The sequence below is a fragment of the Aethina tumida genome, chromosome 3, assembly GCF_024364675.1.
Source record: "Aethina tumida isolate Nest 87 chromosome 3, icAetTumi1.1, whole genome shotgun sequence".
Classification (NCBI taxonomy): Eukaryota; Metazoa; Arthropoda; class Insecta; order Coleoptera; family Nitidulidae; genus Aethina; species Aethina tumida.
The window spans coordinates 493851-512744 of record NC_065437.1 but is presented as its reverse complement, the minus strand read 5'-3'; the positions used below and the strand labels follow the sequence as shown (position 1 = coordinate 512744).

At 28.5% G+C, this 18894-nt stretch overlaps 2 protein-coding genes across 2 annotated transcripts in view; one reads left to right on the top strand and one right to left on the bottom strand.

Moving 5' to 3' along the window:
• LOC109607121 (trypsin beta-like) overlaps positions 1–18894 on the bottom strand; it is a 256249-nt gene that overhangs the window by 134616 nt on the left and 102739 nt on the right. The window lies entirely within an intron of this gene.
• The window catches only part of LOC109605542 (protein O-mannosyl-transferase TMTC1-like), a 123126-nt gene that overhangs the window by 45717 nt on the left and 58515 nt on the right, over positions 1–18894 (top strand). The window lies entirely within an intron of this gene.

The window sequence follows — 18894 nt, the reverse complement described above, 5'->3', positions numbered from 1 at the left end:
TATTTAGTTCCTTTCAGGTGTGCTGAATAAAAGTTGTTCCGAAGTAACTTATTTTAAAGTTGTGTTAAAAACTGAAATTACTTTTTGCATGCATATTATTAAAAGGCTGGTTTCAATTAACAATTAGGACCTGAATTCAATTAGAACGTGAGCTTGTTAACAACGCCCATTCGCCAAGTCAAAACATCTTAATTAGCAATGAGCAAAACAATTATGATAATTGCCAAAAACAGAAAAATTGTTCGAGTGGACGTAATTTATAATGTAATTATATAGAGCGTTTTAATTAGACGGTGATTACGCGGAGCCGGGGAGATTTACGAGAAAGATCAAATCGCGATCTTGCTACAGATAATGAACCCGTCCTTATCGAGGGCGACGCAGACAAGGGGGGACCACTCCGCCACTCGAAATTCTTTTCAAAAGGACGCTTCCTCCGTGCCGTGCCCGCATACAATGCCCCATTTACACCCGCATTTCGGCTGCATACTACTTTCTTTTTTTGTCTTCTAATGTAAGCTTAAACGGTTAATTTGCGCTTCGGCCCCGTTCAATAGGCTCGACTGCAAAATGGAATTCCGATTTTCTGCGATGAAATGAAGCCTCGGCTGTGTAACGAGTGTGTCGTTCATTTTTGCGGAATTTCAGCTTTCAGCAGATTTTTTAAAGCCAGCAAAACAATATTTGTTGGAGTTATTTCGATTTTTATTCAAAAATTACGGTTAGGAAGTGGAACACGATAAAATGAACGATCAAATGTCTTTTATTTTGTGCGCCAGATATTTAAATTGTATTTGTTTGCTCACTATTTTGAGTAACTGTTATCGTTGCTGTCAAATAAGCCACTTTCCAGCGAAGCGTTTCAAATTTTCGTTAATAAAAAGGGTTATTATACTTTTTTTTTCAAATAAAATAAAATGCCTTCGGACGCAGACTATTTATACAGCTTATATTGCTGATTGTGTGCTTTTTTATTGATAGTGTTTAATTTATCAATGCTGCTTTTGAACATTTCAATTAATGTCAGTCAACTCACTTTGTGAATATGATAGCTGATATTTTTAGTCTATTTTATGATGGGAAAACAAAAAACCTACATAATTCAATTGTTTCCTAAATTCTCTTGATAACAGTTACATTATACAGGTATAACTCAATTAATTATGTATGCTGATGATAGTTTAATAATAGTTTCACACAGATAGAGACTTGATCAACTTTGACTTTCAGTTAATGACATAATTAAAAGTTTCAAGGATTACCTTTATGAACCCGACGACCTTGTATTAAATTTTAATCAAAGCAAGAACATTTCGTTTTATTATAAAAAAAACTTTGAGGTTTAATCATATAATCTCATTAATTATTTCATTTTTTTGTCTAGGAGTCCTTAAATAATTGGAATAAGTTTTACGATCTTTACTTATTAGTTAGAAAGAAGAATAATAAATAATAAATATATTTTTTAATTAAATCCTTGTTTTTGTTTAGATTTTCAGTTCATTAACTTGTTCAAATATTAAAACTGAAATATATCTAAAACGGCTAAGATAATCAAGTATAATCAAGAGTGCTTTTTTCTTCTAAATTGTTCAAAGAACATGAAAATCTTAAGAGTTTTAAAAAATATCTAATAGCATAGAAAAATTAAAATGATTTTTAGTCCTTTAACTTTCTGCAGACATTATGACTGAAATATCTCAAAAAGGCTGTGATATTCAAAATTTATCATAGGTACCTTTTTTCTTCTAAATCATCCAAAGAACATGAAAAGCTTAAGACTTTTAAAAAATATCCAGTGACACAGAAAATTTAAAGTGATTTTTAGTCCTTTAACTTCCTTCAGACATTAAAACTGAAATATCTCAAAAAGGCTGTGATATTCAAAATTTATCATAGGTACCTTTTTTCTTCTAAATCATCCAAAGAACATGAAAAGCTTAAGACTTTTAAAAAATGTACAGTGACATAGAAAATTTAAAGTGATTTTTAGTCCTTTAACTTTCTTCACACATTATGACTGAAATATCTCAAAAAGGCTGTGATAGTCAAAATTTATCGAAGGTACCTTTTCTCTTCTAAATCGTCCAAAGAACATGGAAAGCTTAAGAGTTTTAAAAAATATACAGTGGCAGAGAAAATTTAAAGTGATTTTTAGTCCTTTAACTTTCTTCAGACATTATGACTGAAATATCTCAAAAAGGCTGTGATAGTCAAAATTTATCGAAGGTACCTTTTCTCTTCTAAATCGTCCAAAGAACATGAAAAGCTTAAGAGTTTTAAAAAATATACAGTGGCAGAGAAAATTTAAAGTGATTTTTAGTCCTTTAACTTTCTTCAGACATTATAACTGAAATATCTCAAAATGGCTGTGATATTCAAAATTAATCAAAGGTACCTTTTCTCTTCTAAATCATCCAAAGAATATGAAAAGCTTAATAGTTTTAAAAAATATACAGTGGCATAGAAAATAGGGCTATAAAAGGAGTTACTTTAGAAACATTTTATTTATTAACTATTATATCAATAGAAAAATATGAAAAATTCATTGTCAAAGGGAATTCCGAGTCAAACAGTGTTCATGTTCCTCGACTAGGTCAATCTACGTGTGGCAAATAGAGGGTTTAACACATCAGAGATCGATACAACTTCTGCACCACCGGATTCCGTTCGTAAATGTAAACACCAGATCCACCGTTCCTCGACGTATTAATAAAACGACTTGTTTTATTTTGGCAAGGAGTGATTTGCACTGAATAAGCCGTGCACGAATGCAAATTTTTATTTAAACACCAAAGCAAAATAAAAAAAAAGAAATCGTCGAAAAGCGGATTAAACAGTTGGCAGATGCAGCCCACATGTATCCACAGTAATTACCTCGTCGCAAATTGCCTCTCGAACATCGAAGCTTTTGAGGGTTTTCGGTCGCGGCATTCGGAGCCCGCGAAACTGGGTCAGATGGGACGTTTTATGTTTGCGAAAAGAAAAAAAAACACACACACATGCAGGAGTCAAGCAACCATGGCTGAACTCTTTGACGAAATGTGGCGACTTTGAGCTACACAACTTGTTTATTATACGGCAGTCTTTAAAACATTTCTGTCCGTAGTTGAAAAGTTTCAGAGTCGGCGAACAATGGTTACGTGTTCGAAATGAATGTGGAACGGTGGAGGAGCGTTTTAATGGAGGTACGAGTGTTCAGACAACGAAATTTAAAGCCCGTGCCGAGTGCAAGTTAAAGAGTTGAATGCGACGGCGTACAGCCATTCAAAACCGTAATTTACATGTTTGATACGCGGATAATTTGAAAGGAGTGCAAAAAGTACTTACCAATTGATGGTCGGTCGAGGAGGAGGGCAGCAACAAATCTGCAACACCACACACACACTCAAATTGGTGAAATATTAATTGGATCGTGTGGCGGGGAACAATGCGTCGGGAACGTTTAGACGCCACAATGGAAATATCGATGGAGGCCCGGCAAGTTGGAAGCGCCTCGTATATTAAAGTTATAACGTAATAAAGCCGGAGCCGGAGCTTCATGCAGAACGAATTCCACGCAAACTTAGTAATTGAGTTACAAATATACGTAAGAGTGAGGGAAACTCCCCATCTTTGCTCCCGACTTACAATTTGGCACAACTTTTCTAATAATTTCGCGTAATTCTTATGTTCTTTCCTGTTTACACCGAAACATCGAACTCGAGGGAGTCGGGTTCAACACCGTGACACGACATCATTTTCGACTGTGCTTTCAGTTATGTTACATTTATTCTTTACTCGTTATTGCACATTGTATCCCATTGCAGCCAGCACAGTAATGCCACTAATTTACTTCTACTACATGGTTGTATTAATATTATTGAAATTTTCATTAAATTCCTGTTGCACATATAACATAACATACCTATTTTGTTGTTAATCTAGTTAATTAAATTTCAATGCGTTCTAATATAAATATGTCAACCGGTGTTAGAAATTATAATTTAATTTTATAATTGGCTTATTCCATTTCAAAATGGTCAATAAACCACGGTCATGATTTTACATTTTGATAGATTTGAAATATGTAGGTCAACCACTATTTGGGTATCAACCATTCCTGAGTTATTTTTGAGTTTATTATTCAAATAGCTATTAGATTTTAATTAGGCACAAAAATTAACAACAAAAATACACAGTTAAATTATTATTCATTATAAATCTGTTTTCAAGTTTCTTTCTGTGCCCTCTTCTTGCTGCACAGGAAAGCTGCTGCAGGATTTATGTATGAAATCTGATAAAGAAAAGATAATAATAATAAGATAATTGATTAATTATACATACATTAACTGTCTAATTCGACGTAAATTTTACGTATTCAATTTCTAATTTTATCTGAAAATCTACTAATACTTTTTAATGAAACAAAATTTAATGGGCCTGCAACTAAAAATTAATTAATTAATTATATTTTTAAAATCAGTAATTATTTTGATTTGAATCTCAAAAAAAAAATTGTTAATCTGTCTAATCAATAGTGATTTCTAGATATTTTTGTTTTTAGAATAAAAATCAATAAATTAATATTTTTATACGTTTTTTAACTTTAGAATTTAATTATTAATAAAATTAAAAATTTAAAACTTAGTATTGAGCATAGTTTACCATAAATATATTAAGCTTTTTTGATTTACAACTTAATTTAAAAATATATATAAAATGTTAAAACTTAGTTTTATTCGTTTTTATCTTTAAAACTTAATTATTAATAAAACTAAAATTTTAAAATGTAGTATTGAATTTTGTTCAAGTTTTATACGTTTTTAACTTTAGAACTTAATTACCAATACAACTAAAACTTTAAAACTTAGTTTTGAACATAGTTTATCATAAATATGTTAAGCTTTTTGGATTTCCAACTTAATTTAAAAAGATATATATAATTTTAAAACTTAGTATTGAATATAGTTCAAGTTTTATACGTTTTTAACTTTAGAACTTAATTACCAATACAACTAAATCTTTCAAACTTAGTTTTGAACATAGTTTATCATAAATATGTTTAGCTTTTTGGATTTTCAACTTAATTTAAAAACATATATATATATATATATTTTAAAACTTAGTATTGAATATAGTTCAAGTTTTACATGTTTTTTACTTTAGAACATAATTATTAATAAAACTAAAACTCTAAAACTTAGTTTTGAGTATAGTTTACCATATATTAAGTTTCTTTGGATTTACAACTTAATTTAAAAAGATATATACAATTATAAAATATAGTATTGAATATAGTTCAAGTTTTATACGTTTTTTATACGTTTTTAACTTTAGAACTTAATAATAAATAAAACTAAAATTATAAACTTATTTTTGAGTATAGTTTAAATATAGTTTCTAAGCTTAAGCTTAAGAAATTTAATTAAATTAATTAAAATAAATAATTTTAGACTTAAGTCTTTTTGGAACCAAATAAATCTATTAATTATAATTATTATTATATACCTTTATATATTCTTCAACGTATTTTAAATTTAAAAATAAGTAATTTTATAAATTATTCAAAAAATCCTGTAAATACAAACATTCAACCATTCAGTTTAATTTGTTTTAGCTTTACGTAAACAATGAATTCTATTTGTTCACCAAAATTGTTTTATCAACAACACCAAAAGTCAATGTTAAATAAAAAATTATAAACAGCTTTCGACTAATTGTTAGAACTTTGCAGTAAACCCATTTCACACATTTAAAAAAAAATAAAAAATAGTCTGATGAAAATTCGTCAGCTTTTATGCGGATTTTACAAAGAATCAATAAAAAAACTAATTACGTGTCGAAAGCAAAAAAAAAAAAATAGAAATTTTAGTTTGATAAAAATGAAAAATCATCATCAGCAGCGGAATCAACTGGTGGATTTCAAATGGATGTGACGTGTCGAGCTTAAATGAACAGATTGTTAAATATATTTTATATAAACAAAAACAAAAACAAAAACAAAAAGCTGAGGGTGAAAGTTGTCCGATAACAATCAGGAATGAGAAGTCCCAATTTAAATTCAGTTTGGCGGTGGTTGATGCGTTCAATTAAAGCAGTGCATTCATTTTATTAAAGTTTAGCCATCCGGGGTCGATTCTGTTTGAGCGATCACGTCGTCCGGTGCACGGTGTTACAGATTATGGACGAGATAAATCCGGTGCATTCGGATCGAGGGCAGGTTTGCTTTCATAATCGGGGCGGCAATTTTTAATCGTGCTGGTGGTGGTTACCTGTCGCGTGAACGACATAAATCGTTCGGCGTTCCGGGTTCCGGGTTCCGGGTTCCGGGTTCGGTCCGCGTTTAAAGTTAATTCCGAAACGATCGGATAATAAATAAAGGGGCGGATTTCTGGATAGCGGAGCGGTAATGTACGTTAAAAGTATCTTAACGGTTTTATTTAGTGTTTTAGAGCATCCCGAAGTCGGTGCACCGCCGAGGGCCGGAGTCGGGAGTCGGGAGTCGGGAGTCGGGAGTGGAGAACCGGGAGCCGAGAGATTGTCTACGAGTTGCGGAGTTATTAATGCAGTTTAGTCACGAAATCAGGATATGTATATTTGTGTCGCTCCGTTTGACTTCCAGCGCTAGTTCTCGGCTGTGCAGACGTATGAATATAAATCTTGTTTGTATTCAACAGAATTTTAATTTGCAAGAATGGTGTAAAGCAGGATGTATTGTGTTCCCGAACTGTCTTCCACCAAATACACCATTCGCTTTATTTAATTATTTTCGGCTTTCATGCGAACACGTGCTCAATTCCCCCTCACACAACGCACACACAACACACAACACACAACTGATTTCGTATTATAGAATAAACACCATCGTATTTGTTCCTGCTGCCGAACTTTTACAAAAGCAATTTCAATTTAATTAAGCCTTTTTTAAAATTTAAACTGCTAACATTACAAACTTTTATTTTAACTTAAAGTTACAAAATTATAAAATTTCAAAGTTTTATTTATAATTAAGTTCTAAAGTAAAACAAGTATAAAACTTAAACTTCAAAGTTCTAAAGCTAATAAGCTTATCATATTTAAACTATACTCAAAATTAATTTTTAAAATTATATATGTATTTTTAAAAATTACAAAATTATACATAAAACTGAAATTTTAAAACATAATTTTAGGTATAATTTAAATATGAAAAGCTTTTAGCTCTGGAACTTAATTCGAAATCTTAAACTATATTCAAAATTAAATTTTAAAATTGTATATATTATTTCAAATTACGTTCTAAAGCTAAAATGTTTATCATATTTAAACTATACTCAAAACTAATTTTTAAAATTATATATATTTTTAAAAACTACAAAATTATACATAAAACTGAAAGTTTAAAACATAATTTTGGGTATAGTTTAAATATGAAAAGCTTTTAGATTTGGAACTTAATTTGGAATCTTAAACTATATTCAAAATTAAGTTTTAATATTATATATATATTATTCCAAATTAAGTTCTAAACCTAAAAAGCTTATCATATTTAAACTATATTCAAAACTTTTTTTAAAATTGTATATATTTTTAAAAACTACAAAATTATACATAAAACTGAAAGTTTAAAACATAATTTTGGGTATAGTTTAAATATGAAAAGCTTTTAGATTTGGAACTTAATTTGGAATCTTAAACTATATTCAAAATTAAGTTTTAATATTATATATATATTATTCCAAATTAAGTTCTAAACCTAAAAAGCTTATCATATTTAAACTATATTCAAAACTTTTTTTAAAATTGTATATATTTTTAAAAACTACAAAATTATACATAAAACTGAAAGTTTAAAACATAATTTTGGGTATAGTTTAAATATGAAAAGCTTTTAGATTTGGAACTTAATTTGGAATCTTAAACTATATTCAAAATTAAGTTTTAATATTATATATATATTATTCCAAATTAAGTTCTAAACCTAAAAAGCTTATCATATTTAAACTATATTCAAAACTTTTTTTAAAATTGTATATATTTTTAAAAACTACAAAATTATACATAAAACTGAAAGTTTAAAACATAATTTTGGGTATAGTTTAAATATGAAAAGCTTTTAGATTTGGAACTTAATTTGGAATCTTAAACTATATTCAAAATTAAGTTTTAATATTATATATATATTATTCCAAATTAAGTTCTAAACCTAAAAAGCTTATCATATTTAAACTATATTCAAAACTTTTTTTAAAATTGTATATATTTTTAAAAACTACAAAATTATACATAAAACTGAAAGTTTAAAACATAATTTTGGGTATAATTTAAATATGAAAAGCTTTTAGATTTGGAACTTAATTTGGAATCTTAAACTATATTCAAAATTAAGTTTTAATATTATATATATATATTATTCCAAATTAAGTTCTAAATCTAAAAAGCTTATCATATTTAAACTATACTCAAAACTTTTTTTTTAAATTGTATATATTTTTAAAAACTACAAAATTATACATAAAACTGAAAGTTTAAAACATAATTTTGGGTATAGTTTAAATATGAAAAGCTTTTAGCTTTGGAACTTAATTTGGAATCTTGAACTATATTCAAAATTAAGTTTTAATATTATATATATATTATTCCAAATTAAGTTCTAAACCTAAAAAGCTTATCATATTTAAACTATATTCAAAACTATTTTTTAAAATTGTATATATTTTTAAAAACAACAAAGTTATATATAAAACTGAAAGTTTAAAACATAATTTTGGGTATAGTTTAAATATGAAAAGCTTTTAGCTTTGGAACTTAATTTGGAATTTTAAACTATATTCAAAATTAAGTTTTAATATTATATATATTATTCCAAATTAAGTTCTAAACCTAAAAAGGTTATCATATTTAAACTATATTCAAAACTATTTTTTAAAATTGTATATATTTTTAAAAATTACAAAATTATACATAAAACTGAAAGTTTAAAACATAATTTTCGTATAGTTTAAATATGAAAAGCTTTTAGCTTTGGAACTTAATTTGGAATCTTAAACTATATTCAAAATTAAGTTTTAATATTATATATATTATTCCAAATTAAGTTCTAAATCTAAAAAGCTTATCATATTTAAACTATATTCAAAACTTTTTTTTTAAATTGTATATATTTTTAAAAACTACAAAATTATACATAAAACTGAAAGTTTAAAACATAATTTTAGGTATAGTTTAAATATGAAAAGCTTTTAGCTTTGGAACTTAATTTGGAATTTTAAACTATATTCAAAATTAAGTTTTAATATTATATATATTATTCCAAATTAAGTTCTAAACCTAAAAAGCTTATCATATTTAAACTATATTCAAAACTTTTTTTTTAAATTGTATATATTTTTAAAAACTACAAAATTATACATAAAACTGAAAGTTTAAAACATAATTTTAGGTATAGTTTAAATATGAAAAGCTTTTAGCTTTGGAACTTAATTTGAAATTTTAAACTATATTCAAAATTAAGTTTTAATATTATATATATTATTCCAAATTAAGTTCTAAACCTAAAAAGCTTATCATATTTAAACTATATTCAAAACTTTTTTTTTAAATTGTATATATTTTTAAAAACTACAAAATTATACATAAAACTGAAAGTTTAAAACATAATTTTGGGTATAGTTTAAATATGAAAAGCTTTTAGCTTTGGAACTTAATTTGGAATCTTAAACTATATTCAAAATTAAATTTTAAAATTGTATATATTATTTCAAATTACGTTCTAAAGCTAAAATGTTTATCATATTTAAACTATACTCAAAACTAATTTTTAAAATTATATATATTTTTAAAAACTACAAAATTATACATAAAACTGAAAGTTTAAAAAATAATTTTGGGTATAATTTAAGTATGAAAAGCTTTTAGCTTTGGAACTTAATTTGGAATCTTAAACTATATTCAAAATTAAGTTTTAATATTATATATATTATTCCAAATTAAGTTCTAAATCTAAAAAGCTTATCATATTTAAACTATATTCAAAACTATTTTTTAAAATTGTATATATTTTTAAAAACTACAAAATTATACATAAAACTGAAAGTTTAAAACATAATTTTGGGTATAATTTAAACATGAAAAGCTTTTAGCTTTGGAACTCAATTTGGAATATATTATTTTAAATTAAGTTCTAAAGTTAAAAAACTTTTCATATTTAAACTATACTCAAAACTAAATTTTAAAATTATATACATTTTATTGTATTGTTTTAAATTAAGTTCTAATTAAGCCAAAAACCTTTTCAAATTTAAACTTACTTAAAAATAAGTTTTAAAATTATACACATTTTTTAAATTAAGTTCTAGAGTTAAACTGTACCCGAAATTAAGTTTTAAAATTTGATTTTCATTTATAATTTTGTAGTTTTCAAAAAATGTTATAATGTGCTTTGTGAGCGGAGGTTTCGAAAGCGGTGTCAGGAAAAGTAAGAAAGCCAATCCGTGAGCCGGGCTTCCGCAGGTTGAATCCGTGCGAGCTAATTCGGTTATTTTATTAGTCCGGGCCGCAGAAGCACAAACATAAAACAATGTTCCAGGTAAATCATCATGAAATGTGTTTTTAATATACGCGGAACGTTAAATAAAAAGCTGCGCGCCCGTCCCGTGGGAAATCTTGTATTAACACCCTTAGGTGCAATTTGCCATCATGTCAGCCCCCATCAGCTAATGAAATATCCAAGACGGGACTTTTCTTCCGCGCCGGAGCCGAACAACTTTAATATTGCACGCCCTTGAAATAAAGGGCCCGTTTCTCGTTGCTCGTTGCTCGTTGCTCGTTGCGGTTGTTTATTCATGAACTAATTACACTTTATGGGATATCCAGACAAAGAAACTATTATTAACTGTGCTAATTATTAACGGGGCTTGATCACAAGAGAGTCCGCACTCGGCGGGCCGGACCGGGCCAGGCCGGACCAACGGGCCGCGGATTCCCGTTCTACGTAAACGTTTTAATTAAATTAAATTATATTGTGAGGTTAGGAAAACATGTGTAAATTACGATGTATTTTTACTTTGCCGCTTAAACGCTATGTAAATAAATAATTTAATTCGTGCTTTACTTCTTTTCCACGAGTATATTGCTTGAATATGCTAATGGCAACGGGAAACCTCTTTCTAATTTACATATTTGTTTGTTCGTTCATACACTCCCACTCCGGTGGTTTATTTTATTAAAATTCCTTCGAATTAATTAACTGTTGGTTCACTTTGCGATACAATATTATTAGATTTATCGGCGGCGAACGGGAGTGGGTCGTAAGGCCGTTCTGGTTCGTGGTGATCGATAACTGCATTCACTAAAGAGCGTTGCGCAAAAATGAATTATGTTTATCTTGGGGGGTTGGGGCGAGTGAGCATTCGTTTCCAAACTAACAAAAAACTATCTTATACTATATACAATTTTCTGTTCCAATTTAACTGGGCTTAACTGTGTTTACATGCAAACTTGGAACAACCACTTTATTTTTACAATTACTTTTCAATATATAGTAGTTTAAGCTTTACAACTTAATTATAAATAAACTTAGTTTTGAGTATAATGTAAATTTGATAAGCTTTTTAGCTTTTGTACTAAAAAGAATATATTTAATTTTAAAGCTTGATTTAGAATATAATTAAAGTTTTATACATTTTTTAACTTCATTTCATTCGTTTTTTAACTAATTTTAATTACTAACTTACTAAATTAAGGTGAAAAAAGAATTAAATCAATAAAATAAATAAATAAGATAAAAAAATCTTGAAGATTCTTTGATTCTACTGACTTAAAATAGATTTAAATTTAAAAAATAGTCAATATTAGAATATTAAAACGAGTAATATTAATTATTAAGTTACTAAATTAAGGTAAAGAAATAATTGAAACAAGAAAATAAATAAATAATATACAAAATATTGAAGAATCTTTATTTCTGCTGACTTGAGATGGGTGTAAATTTAAAAAATGGTCAATATTATATTATTAGAACCTGTAATATTAATTATTAAGTTACTAAATTAAGGTGAAGAAATTAATAAAACAAGAAAATAAATAAATAATATAGAAAATCTGGAAGAATCTTTATTTCTTCTGACTTGAGAGGGGTGTGAATTTAAAAAATGGTTAATGTTAGATTATTAGAACCTGTAATATTAATTATTAAGTTATTAAATTAAGGTGAAAAAATTAATAAAACAAGAAAATAAATAAATAATATACAAAATCTTAAAGAATCTTTATTTTTACTGACTTGAGATGGGTGTAAATTTAAGAAATGGTCAATATTACAATATTAGAACCTGTAATATTAATTATTAAGTTACCAAATTAAGGTGAAAAAATAATTAAAACAAGAAAATAATTAAATAATATACAAAATCTTTGTTTCTGCTGACCTGAGATGGGTGTAAATTTAAAAAATGGTCAATATTAGATTATTAGAACCTGTATTATTAATTATTAAGTTACTAAATTAAGGCAAAAATAAATAAATAATGTACAAAATGATTCTTCAGTTCTGCTGATATGAAATGTGAGTAAATTAACGATATACGATCAGTAAAAAATTAATTTGTAAATACGTAGAAGGAGAGAATTAACAATTGCTAAACTCGTAATTTTGTTATCTTCATTTAATGATTACATATAATGACTACATTAAAATGTTTTAAATACAATTTAAGAAAAAATAAATACAAATTATATAAAAGCTTTCAAGTATAATAAAAAGTGTTAGAATATAAAATTATGGACCAAAAACATAAAAAAATAAATGATGTTTTAAATATCATTTATATAATAAGGGATGTGATTATTTAAGGTTGATCTTTATGAAGGAGATAAGTTAACGTGTGGGACAGATAACACGTTATTAATTGAATATTTTCCATACGCCAAGTTTTGGCGACGTGCCATTTCGACAAGTCAACTTTTCACCCCTAATGTTCCCCGGCCATGTTTAACGGCCGCATACCTATTTATTTTTTTAACGTAAATAGATAAACAAAGTTTGAAAGTTGGAAAACATTCAAAAAGAACACAACAACAAAAGCTGTCAGGAAGACAAATGTTATTTCTAACAACTGTATATGTGAGAAATGGTTTTTTCCTGAACATTACGGATAGTTTCACACAATGTACGTATGTTAACATGCAAATGACGCAAGTTCTGTTCAGTTAAACTAAATGGTATAACTGTCTGTCACTCACAACACAATTTTATTAAACTAGGAGAAAGGCTTTATAGTTTATTCAAAGCTGCCTCAATTTTAAAGAAACCTCTCATTTTTCTTTTATGTATAATACAATACAGAAAGAGATCCCGGTTTTGTTTTTTAATTTGCTTAAACCTTTGAAGGAATATTTGCGACAGCAGGAAATTGACAGAAATTTGATAAATACCCTTGTTCAAAGTCAATATAAAGGTTGAACGTAATTAATCGAAGTCCAAAACTAATTTAAAGTTTATTTCAATTTGAATATTGTTGGCACACATGCCCTAATTTAACCAATTAGGGTGATTAATTCGTAAATACTTCAGAAATTAAATTTTTAACAAAACCCCAAAGTTTTTACGAGTTACCATTCATGGCTACTGAGGGTATTTAAAACGTACGTTAATGAAGTATTCCCAAAAGCCAAAAGGGTCCGCTGAATCTCATAATGCTGGAAATGTCGTCATCTTTTACTCTATTAAAGGCTCGTAATGGTTTTTGGTGTATTCAAAAGGTTTAATCCTTATGCATGAGGTAGACAATGATAATCATTTTAATAATTGAAACGTTTCTACAACGAAAAATAATTTAACCCTTTTCAAAGTGGTTATACTACTATAAAGTTTTTAATTATTATTTTTATTACTATAAAAATATTGGTGAAATTAATTTATAAAATGTGGAAGAGTGCATCAGGAAAGTTTCCGTTTCTTTGAAGGGAGTAGTTTCATGGGTCACGGCGAGTGACCCTCTTTGGGTTCGGCAGTTGTTGGGGTTTTAAAAAATCTAAAATATGCACCCGACGTAACTCGACGACGACGACGACGACGACGAGTGGTTCGGTAAAGTTTTATGAACGCTCGCCGATTCCTTTGTGGCCACGGGAAAAGTATTTATAGTTTTAAAACACCGAACTTTCCTGTTTTCTACTGCTCCAAACCAACTTTACACCGTAAATAAAAATCTATTAATTAAAGTCGGAAGTTTTAAGTATCAATTAATTATGTAATCGTTGGGCCAATAATAATGGAAGTTTCCGGACTTTCGTCTAGATTGCACCGTTTTTGTTTTTGCTAATCCGCTCCACACAGTTTACTTATTAAAATTAACATATTAAGCGGATTATGTTACTTTTAATTGGATTTTCAAGACTTCTAAGTGGGTTTTTCATTTGCTGCCCCACATACGTAACTATAAAGCACAACTTTGTTTAGCTGCTCGTTAATCTTAATGATCTGCTAACGCAGTTGAAGCAAAATGTGATGTATTACCTATCAAAATTATGTCTAACGAAACGTTGATTCGTGCTCAAGATTTATGCCCCAACAAAACAATTTACTCGTCATGTCAGCATTTAATGCATACTTTGTCCACCAAATGTTTTAATTCAAGTACTAAATGATTAATTATAGAAAGAATACCATGTAATTAAAATATTTTGAAACTTTTAACCTGTCTGCACATTAAGCAACCACGACTACACGAGTAATGCCATCTCTTGAACAGTAGCAAAATATAGCAAATACAGGTTTCTATTTAGATTTCTTCCTGGTAAGTTATTTGAAAGGAATGTAGTGTAATCATTTGAAATAAAATTTGACTTAATTAACATTAAATAGTAACGTGGTTATCGCTTTAATCGTAAAATATAATAGTAAAGTATTTATTTGTATCTGATTTTGATAAACTAGCTCAATCAGTATTTGCATATATTGTTGGGAAAGGATAACGAAATAAGCCCAGATTAGAGCGGTTGAGCAAGACCTGGATCCATATCAATAATAATTATGTTATAAATTGTTATTCAATTCCAGCCAGAATAACAGACATTTGGGAAAACCGGCTGCGTAATTACGTTATAGTTTCATTGTAACGTGGGTTTGAACAAACTGCCACTTTTCGACTTGAATCAATATTCACATGAAGACGGAACGTTTCATAAAACTCACCTTTTTTGCCCGTTTAGTTGTTTGAGTTTCAGCGGCATAATGGTAATTTAATTCGGCCTAATATGTCGAAACGAATTAGCGCACTGAAAATATTTGTTCATTCATTAGACCATTTCCATTGTAGTATAATTAATTAAATATATGTACGTTAACCATATCAAAGCTTATTGTGGTGTGTAAATTTCCATTCGAATTTGCATATTAAAATACTCGATTATTTCACTAATTGCACTTAGATAAAGGATAAATTTTATATTTATAATTTTATTTTATGTCAAAAGAATTAAAAACACAATTATAATTTTGAATGGGAACTTTCATAACAAAGCAATTCCTGTTATCGTTGTTTTAATATTTAATTACGCCTCGTTTATTTTCAGTAATTAATAGAAAAATAATAATTTATTAACACCAATTAACAAAAGCTTTGTAACACAAGTAACAAATAACAAAAATGTGATTGTTTCACTTTGAAGTTGGGCAAATTAAATTAATGCTGCAATTTATTAAGCTTAAATTAGCTGTGAACTAAATATTGTATTAAACAAAGCAAGACAAGACTCACTGTTGGAAATTGCACGAACAGGATAGAAATGTTATCTATTTAGAGGTAATGCTTTTGTTATGTTTTCGTAATTAATTTAGCATATATTCGCCGAATTCTGTTCAAATAGTTTTAATATTTTACACGTTATGAATTAAGCCTTTGTTTCCAAATATGGCCTGTGTTCGGTTTCACTTTTTACACCGTGCTTCATAATTTGGTTAATCATTATTTTATGTGAAGATAATTTTATATTGTGGAAATTAATTTCTATTATGCAACACTAATTTAATTAAGTTTTATCTTGGTTTAACTGTGTTGATAATATTTTATTCATGTTAAAATGTTTTCATACATTTTTCGATAAATTTAATTTATGTAATTTAATTAAATTTAAATAAATATTAATACATTATAATATTAAAATATATAAAATTACTTTTAATTTAACGTATTGTATCTAATAAAACATTAATACAGTAATTTTATATAGTATATAAACTAATTATAGAATCCTGTATAACCTATTTAGTATGGCTATTACCGAAAAGATGGCAGAATCAATGCATGTTAGTTCTATGCAACCCACATTACTTTACTGTGTATGACAATAAATTAAATATGCAAATGTTCAAAATTTGGTAACAGTTAAAACACATCCAATAAAGAAGAAAATCTAAATACATTTTTTTTCTGAAGCTACTGCTGAAGGAAATATGATACTCATAAAAAATTAAATTTCCAAATTGGTTTTTTCCTCATATTTTCTTAACCTCTTGTCCAATCGTGTTTAAATTTGGTGTTAGAATAGGAAGATACAGAGATATATCACTTTTAATGTTAAAAGTTAAATGACTAAATACCACAGTTAGATACAATTAGAGAAAATCTTTGAACCATTCCAAATTTTGTCCGGAGGGAAAATTGGAAACGTTGCAATTTAATTTTTTTAATGCATTTATAAAATATTGTGTTTGCATGAAATATTAGGGAAATTAAATTTTAAGCACTCGCCTCCACACATGCGATAAACGAAATAAAATATTACATGGCGGATATTTTTTCAACCATAAAATGCAATTCTTTGTCTGAACGATTTAATTTAATTACTTGTCAATTTTTAAATAGATGAGCTTTGGAGAATTAAATTTTAATTTTCGAATAAGCGAAGTACATCAATTATTAATGGTCAACAAAAGTCCTATTAATTTTAATTGATCATCATTACATTTATGTTTATGTAATTCATTATTATTATTATTAAACAAAGTGGAATTTTGTCAGGAAACAAAGGCGAGGGATTCTTTTGAGGGTGGTGAGCGTATGAGGAAATCATAAATTCTGATGTATACTCCGAAAACAAGTTTAATGATATATACTAAACTGGTTTTTACGATAAACTGGCTTTAGATACGTCTCATTCCGAATTCGGATCCTTTGGAACAATATTTGCTCAAAAGTTTCAAACGAAAATTGAGCCGATGTCTGCTCGTAATATAAATTGTTTTATGATAGGGGATGAACAGTTTTCTTTAATATACCGTTGAATGTCAGAAGTTTCGAAAGAAACGTGTTAAGCGGGGGAGTTTCCAGGACAAACTTTTTATGTTTAGATTTATGGTACATGTTTTCTGTGTGTTTTCACTTGAAGGTGATAATTTACATTACATTACGGGGTGAGGGCATTTATTAAAGATTACCATTACCACTGAGGAAGAGGACGGGAGTGAGGCGGAGGAGGAGGAGGAGGAGGAGGGAGAGAGGGGAGTATTAATGAAGTGGTGTATTTATCGCAGGATCGATAAAGGCCATATATTACTTTGTTTGTAATGAAGATCAAGATAATATGGAAAATGCACGGTTATATATAGTAATTAATGTCAATCAGCATAAGTTGCATTAAATGATTGGATCTCTTGGGTAGCTGGCGCATAGTAATTGCTTCATTACATCCAGTTATCTAAGTTATCTGAAAATGAAGAGAATGAATGCGGAAGGTGAGACCTTTAAACAGAACGATTTAGCCACGTATTCCATTATGCCCGCGCCACGCTCATAAATAAAAGGGAGAGTCACGTTTGATGTCTATAAATTTAAATGGGTTTTCAATTAGAGGAGATAATAAGAAAATGAAGTGCGAAGCTTCGAGGGGGGCCGGGGGTGCGACTTCATCCTTCAATTCCTCGAATCTTTTTCGTTTTAATTAAACGGACGAGATGAGTGGGCGACGAACTGATCAAACAGGATGATGCAGAGGATGCACGATGCGTACACCGCACGTACGTGGCCCAGACGGCAATAAAGCAGCAGACCGATCGTGGCAGATTGCTTTCATCGGATGTATTTAGCCGGGCAATGGCAGTTACAAGTAATAACAATTATACCTCCGACCACAATCGGTTCGCACAGCCGCCAGTGTTTCTAATAACGGTGCATGTAATACGAACGCACGAGCTATTAACTCTCAACTTCCTGACCTCCAATCCCTCCACTCCCAGGAGATAATAATACTCATCTCGGGCCGCAAACTAACCACAAAGCCCGATACCAATGTACCAATAACTGGCGCTTATTACTACCTACCCGCCCGTATCTGTCACAGAAACGCCCAACTTTACTTTCTCAACTTATTACTCCATTAAGGGAGCATCAAATCTTGCGAATATTAACCATAGTTAATGCAACAAAGGGATCCGAACCATTATACCCTTCTAAACCCTACCAATTGCGACTGAATTAATTTTAGAACATTCCCAAACATTCGACCTTGTAAACAACAAGATGAAAGTAAATTTCAGATCAACAAAACACTTTATTATTAATAGTTATATCACCCAATAAATTAATTAATAATATGGCATGACAGGATGAAATCACAATAAAAACCTGTATTTGCTACATTTGGCTACTGTTCAAGAGGTGGCGCTGTGAAGACAAGTCACTGATCGAAATGAAAACTTATTGAAAATGTCTATTTATTTAATCAATGAAATTCAGATTATTCCCTTGAAAAGATTGTAGACAATTTCGTTTAAACAAAGTTTTAATTAATATCTTTTGTGATTGAAAAAATGAATCTTGCTAATTGAAAAACTTTATTGTGAAAAGCGTTTCTTTAGATCAATCAGTAAAATGAAATATTCGAAATATCATTCTCTTTACAAGCAAAAGTTATCCTATACAAATAAAAATC